Consider the following 6,845-nt stretch of genomic DNA (forward strand, 5'->3'; position numbering starts at 1 on the left):
GCAAGAATCAATAATCAGTACAACGTATTTCCATAAACAGCTTTCCAACACACATACAAACGAACAGCTACCGTACCAGCGGCATTTTACTAAAGCAAGGATACCCGAGACAAGGGTGTGATCAATTGCTCTGTGATCTCAGCTGTGTCTTGCTGTTGCATCATAGTCATGATCAAACAGTAGTTGAACATACCATCTTTGGTATAATTGCTTTAATGTTTATTAAAATTGGTTGCTTTATGTTTTCCCAGGTACAGCAGGAGTGGTAAGTCACAGGAACAGGAGATATTGAAACAGGGTATCCAAGCCCCTGAAGCACCCATGGCAGGACCTGAGAACCTTCCTGCTGCTATGCAGAAAGGACCGACTCTCTGTTCCGGCAATTTGTCAGAGCCACACCTTTTTATCCTGCCACCAAATACTGCTGGGGGAGGCAAAACTCAAGGGGAGGTCGCAACCTCAGGCCATCTTCCAGGCTCCACCATCACATCAAGGACTTCCTGTCCCTATTGCACCAGCACCACCTGTCTCTCTCCCTTTCATTTTACCACCTGTGCAGCTTCCTACAGTGCCTGGTCCCTCACAGGTGATGTTCTTCAACCTCCCATTACCGTCAGCTATGCCACCATCAGCTCAGACACAGACATCCACACACACACTTTTCTTTTCTTTTTTTTTAATAAATATAGGATTTGTGTTAAATATATATTCATTGAGTCGAATCGAAATCGAAATAGAATTTAGAATCGAAATCAAAAAACCGAATGGAGAATCAAAATCGAATCGAATTGAAAGCTTGCGAATTGAAATCTAATCGAATTGTAACATCTGAATCGAAACCCAGCCCAACAGCATTCCTAGCTGCTGCACTGGCCTGAGAAACTGTAGCTATTGCACCTGCACTGGCCTGTAAACTCTCAGCTGACCTGAGACACAGCTGACCTGCACTGGATGCTGCTGTCCCTGCCTTCTCTGCTGACTGGGAACAATCAAAGTGGGTTTACATTTAAAGTCAATTTCAACTAATAATTACATACTCACACTGTTTAACACTGGAAACAAACAGTAGAACTGAGGAGAAACCATTTTCCATTACATTTTCCAGTATATTTTCATCACATCACATGTTTAATGAATCAATGGCATCGTTTACCTGGTGGTATCCACACTTGCTGGGGATCCTTTTCCCAAATATGTCTAGTTTGCGGACAATAGTTTGACCTTTCAGGGGAGGTCAAAGGACAATCAGCAATCCGCAGTATTACCGCCCTCCATCTCCTGGACCCCGGCCTCTTGCCAGTTGTAAATGTGTACTTTCCCTGGGCATACAGGGACATCACACCTGCCCAGTAGGCATCTGGTTTCCCAGTCTTTGTCATTTCTGCAGATATTAGGGACAATATATGGAAAACAACAAAAATGAACCGTAACAGATGGAAATACTACTCAACTACTGATTTACTACTTTATTTCTCAATATTTCAGCAATATATGTCTATCAAATGAACAGTATAGCCTACCTTATCATATAACAAATGTGTTGATTGGTAACTAATTAATTTCACAATTTATTTTACTCAGAAAGTTAATCCATAGGTCTACACTTCAACTAGGGTCTTCGTGCTGACCTCACTAGATTATTAAAAAAGCACACAAAAACACCTCAGGCATTAACGGTTTTCACATCAGGTCAATGACACAAAACATAGTTTAAGATGAGCACCATCGAAGAAAAATCTCTTAAACGACAACGACATTAACTGGCCAAACAAACAAACAAACAAACGGCTAGCTTACGTTACCCTACGTAAACAGGGTTTACATCTAGTCTAATTAACCTTACACAATAAATGTCGTAGTACAATCCGAATGTGTTAATGTAACAGAAAGAAAGAGACTAAATGTAAATGTGGGCAGCTATCGCAGTTTATTTAGAAAAATTCACAACAGCGGGTCATTTTAACGTATGGGGTTAACGTTACCTCAGTCGTTATGTTACCCTTTCAACATCATTTCCCACGTTTATCCAAAGGAGCTAGCAAAAACCTACTGTCTCATAGACTTTATAGAACATTCACCCTAAAGTCTATTATTAATATAACATACCTGTCAACGTCGAGTTTGTAACCTGTCACTAAACGGTGGCCATCCAATCAGCGACGAGATTTGCATGACAACCTTACGCTGTATGATGGCTAAGGTCCCTCACCAATCAGACAACCGTGCGTCGAGGCAGCAGTTGTTGATGATTGGATGCGTCGCAACATTGTTTCTTAGGAACTGATTGGCTGTTTTACCCCATGTTAGGACCTCGTTCGGATATGTTAGGAATTGTTAGGACTTTTGTTAGGACTTGTTAGGAGAGCGTTAGGAATTGTTAGGAGAGCGTTAGGATGTGTTTGGCAGTCCTACTGCCGGCGGGTACTGTACAAGCTGGCTAAAAGGGGCATGTCGTTTGGCTTGGTGCCTTGCAGCATCGCTGCCCAAGGCCAGTGTAGATAAGCAAGAACTCAACAACAAAACGTACCGCTCCACAAAAAGAGGCTTGTTCGCCCGAACAGGGACTTGAAGCCTGGACCCTCAGATTAAAAGTCTGATGCTCTACCGGCTGAGCTATCTGGGCTCTTGCTCGGGGTGCGTACGTTCTGTGTAGGAACGCACAGGAAAATGAATCATATTGGCGCAGAAAAAAGAGGGTCCTCCACTGCATCACGTTTCCTTCTTCGACGATTCAGAACGGCCTTCAAAACGTCTGCTATGTCAAAATATATTTGCGAATTAGTGGGAATACAGCCTATTAGACTGATGATAATAATAGGAAAAAGCACAAAAACTCACTGCTACTTGTCTGGAAAGCCTCTTGACACGCTTCAATGCTGTTGACTTGCCGCACTCTTATCGTTATTGTAAATTTGCGTCAAAGGTGCAGTTGTTTGTAGCAAATAGCAATCCCGAGGCACTCTAGGTAACAGCCAGCGAGTGTACTGACACCTAGCGATTAGAAAATATACACGCACCATATTCTCTCTGAAGCAAGATTCTTCCGAAATAAATAGGAGCGGTTCAGTCTTTTCTCTAAGTGTTCGAACCTGAGAGCTTGTGCTTTCAAAGAAGGTCCCAGTTTCAATTCACTCGAACATCCAGAGCACATCAAGGGCACGCGCCGTGCACAAAAAGAGTAATCTGAAGGACGGGGTGAGGAGAGGTGGTGACATGGAGCTCAATTTCAATGGCACCCAGAAAATCTTGCCGGGACCCGGATGCGGCCACAACGCAGAGTACTAACCACTATACGATCACGGCGAGCTACCGGTCTACCCTACGTGTCCCTGAATACAAAGGGGCCTTGTCATCTTTAGCTTGCAGACAAAACTGTTTCTTACCAACATAACTCTTTTCAAGGGTAATCCTGTAACAGTGACTTTTTTTCCTTTTATGAAGTTTAAGCTAGGCCTCCAGAAGGTTACAAACTAAATGAGGCGCATGCTGTCAACGTAGTCGGCAGGATTCGAGCCTGCGCGGGGAGACCCCAATGGATTTCTAGTCCATCGCCTTAACCACTCGGCCACGACTACAAGCTGGCTGAAAGGGGCATGTCGTTTGGGTTGGTGCTTTGCAGCGTCGCTGCCCGAGGCCAGTGTAGATCAGCAAGAACTCAACAACAAAACGTACCGCTCCACAAAAGAGGCTTGTTCGCCCAAACCCGGACTTGAACCCTGGACCCTCAGATTAAAAGTCTGATGCTCTACCGACTGAGCTATCCGCGCTCTTGCTCGAGAAATGTGTGTGCTGCGTGGGAACGCACAGCAAAATGAATTGTATTGGCGCAGAAAAAAGAGTGTCCTCCAATGCATTCCGTATCCTTCTTAGAAGATTCAGAACGGCCGTCAAAACGTCTGCTATGTCAAATTATATTTTCAAATTAGTGGGAATGCAGCCTATTAGACTGATGATAATAGTAATTAAAGGAGAATAATGCTAGGAAAAAGAACAAAAACGCACTGCTACTTGTCTGGAAAGCCTCTTCACACGCTTCAATGCTGTTGACTTGCGGCGTTCTTATCGTTATTGTAAACTTGTCTCAAACACGCAGCTGTTTGTAGCAAATAGCAAGCCCGCGGGACTCTAGGTAACAGCCAGCGAGTGTACTGACACCTAGCGATTAGAAAATATACATGCACCATATTCTCTCTGAAGCAAGATTCTTCCGAAATAAATAGGAGCGTTTCGTTTTCAGTCTTTTCTCTAAGGGTTCAAACCTGAGAGCTCGTGCTTTCAAAGAAGGTCCCAGTTTCAATTCACTCGAACATCCAGAGCACATCAAGGGCATGCACCGTGCACAAAAAGAGTAGTCTAAAGGACGGGGTTAGGAGAGGTGGTGACATGGAGCTCTATTTCAATGGCACCCAGAAAATCTTGCCGTGACCCGGATTCGAACCGGGGTTACTGCGGGCACAACGCAGAGTACTAACCACTATACTATCACAGCGAGCTACCAGTCTACCTGACGTGTCCCTGAATACAAAGAGGCCTTGTCATCTTTAGCTTGCAGACAAACCTGTTTCTTACCAACATAACTCTTTTCAAGGGTAATCCTGTAACAGTGACTTTTTTTCCTTTTATAAAGTTTAAGCTAGGCCTCCAGAAGGTTACAAACTAAAGCAGGCGCATGCTGTGAACGTAGTCTGCAGGATTCAAGCCTGCGCGGGGAGACCCCAATGGATTTCTAGTCCATCGCCTTGACCACTCGGCAACGACTCGAGCTGGCTGAAAGGGGCATGTCGTTTGGCTTGGTCCCTTGCAGCGTCGCTGCCCGAGGCCAGTGTAGATCAGCAAGAACTCAACAAGAAAACGTACCACTCCACAAAAGAGGCTCGTTCGCCCAAACCGGGACTTGAACCCTGGACCCTCAGATTAAATGTCTGATGCTCTACCGACTGAGCTATCCGGGCTCTTGCTCGAAAAGCGTGCATGCTGGATGGGAACGCACACCAAAATGAATCGTATTGGCGCAGAAAAAAGAGTGTCCTCCAATGCATTGCGTTTCCTTCTTCGAAGATTCAGAACGGCCTTCAAAACGTCTGCTATGTCAAAATATATTTGCAAATTAGTGGGAATGCAGCCTATTAGACTGATGATAATAGTAATTAAAGGAAAATAATGCTAGGAAAAAGAACAAAAACTCACTGCTACTTGTCTGGAAAGCCTCTTCACACGCTTCAATGCTGTTGACTTGCCGCACTCTTATCGTTATTGTAAACTTGTGTCAAAGGCGCAGTTGTTTGTAGCAAATAGTAAGACCGCGGCACTCTAGGTAACAGCCAGTGAGTGTACTGACACCTAGCGATTAGAAAATATACACGCACCATATTCGCTCTGAAGCAAGATTCTTCCGAAATAAATAGGAGCGGTTCAGTCTTTTCTCTAAGGGTTCGAACCTGAGAGCTTGTGCTTTCAAAGAAGGTCCCAGTTTCAATTCACTCGAACATCCAGACCCAGCCAACATGTATATGTGGGCCCCACATGGTTTATTCTTGGGCTACGTGGGTACCAAGTGGGGATGGTCCCAAAATGGGCATCTTATCTGGGGCCCACTTGGGTCAGCTAAGAAGGTCCCTCATGGGCAAAAACAGGTGGGCTCCCTATATGGGTACTAGTTGGGTCACTAATGGGAAATGAGTGCATGGGGTCAAAATGGGCAACACAAGTGAGGCCCATTTGGGTTCATCAAATGGGTTAGACATTGGCAAACACAATCAGTCCCATATAGGCTACCTACATGGGCCCAAGCTAGTACCCAGATAGGTAATCTCTATATGGGTTATGAATGGGGAAAACATATGTGTCCCGCTTGACCAACCCATATGGGTCAGACATGGGCAAACACTATCAGTCCCATATAGGCTGCCTACATGGGCCCAAGGTAGAACCCACATATGTAATCTCTATATGGGTTATGAATGTGAATAATATATGGGGCCCACTTTGATAAACCGTATGGGTCAGACATGGGCAAACACATTCAGTCCTATAGGCTGCCTACATGAGCCCAAGGTGGTAGCCACATAGGTAATCTATATATAGGTTCTGAATGGGGGAAACATATGGTGCCCACTTTGATAAACCATAAGGGTCAGACATGGGCAAACACAATCAGTCCCATATAGCCTGCATACATGGGCCCAAGGTAGTACCCACAGGTAATCTCTATATGGGTTATGACTTGGAAAAACATATGGGGCCCACTTTGATAAACAATATGGGTCAGACATGGGCAAACACAATCAGTCCCATATAAGCTGCCTACATGAGCCCAAGGTGGTACCCACATAGGTAATCTCTATATGGGATAAGACTTGGAAAAAAATATGGGGCCCACTTTGATAAACCATATGGGTCAGACAAGGGCAAACACAATTAGTCCCATATAGGCTGCCTACATGGGCCCAAGGTGGTAGCCACATAGGTAATCTCTATATGGGTTCTGAATGGGAATAACATATGGGGCCCACTTTGATAAACCGTATGGCTCAGACATGGGCAGACACAATCAGTCCTATATAGGCTGTCTACATGAGCCCAAGGTGGTAGCCACATAGGTAATCTATATACGGGTTCTGAATGGGGAAATACATATGGGGCCCGATTGGCCAAACCATATGGGTCATACATGGGCAAACACAATCAGTCCCATATAGGCTGTCTACATGGGCTCAAGGAAGTACCCACATAGGTAATCTCTATATGGGTTATAAATGGGGAAAATTTATGGGACCCACTTTGATAAACAATATGGTTCAGACATGGGCAAACACAATCAGTCCCATATAGGCTGCCTTCAAGCT

At 44.7% G+C, this 6,845-nt stretch overlaps 2 non-coding genes across 2 annotated transcripts; both read right to left on the reverse strand.

The window, feature by feature from the left end:
- Positions 1–3,493: 3,493 nt before the first annotated feature.
- Positions 3,494–3,575, reverse strand: trnas-aga (transfer RNA serine (anticodon AGA)). Its single transcript has one exon. It is a non-coding gene; the product is annotated as a tRNA-Ser (tRNA).
- Positions 3,576–4,417: 842 nt separating this feature from the next.
- On the reverse strand, positions 4,418–4,489 carry trnah-gug (transfer RNA histidin (anticodon GUG)). The gene has a single exon. It is a non-coding gene; the product is annotated as a tRNA-His (tRNA).
- Positions 4,490–6,845: the final 2,356 nt, after the last annotated feature.

This window comes from Siphateles boraxobius, unplaced genomic scaffold (assembly GCF_051911475.1).
Source record: "Siphateles boraxobius isolate OS27281-9 unplaced genomic scaffold, OSU_SipBor_1 39, whole genome shotgun sequence".
Classification (NCBI taxonomy): domain Eukaryota; kingdom Metazoa; phylum Chordata; class Actinopteri; order Cypriniformes; family Leuciscidae; genus Siphateles; species Siphateles boraxobius.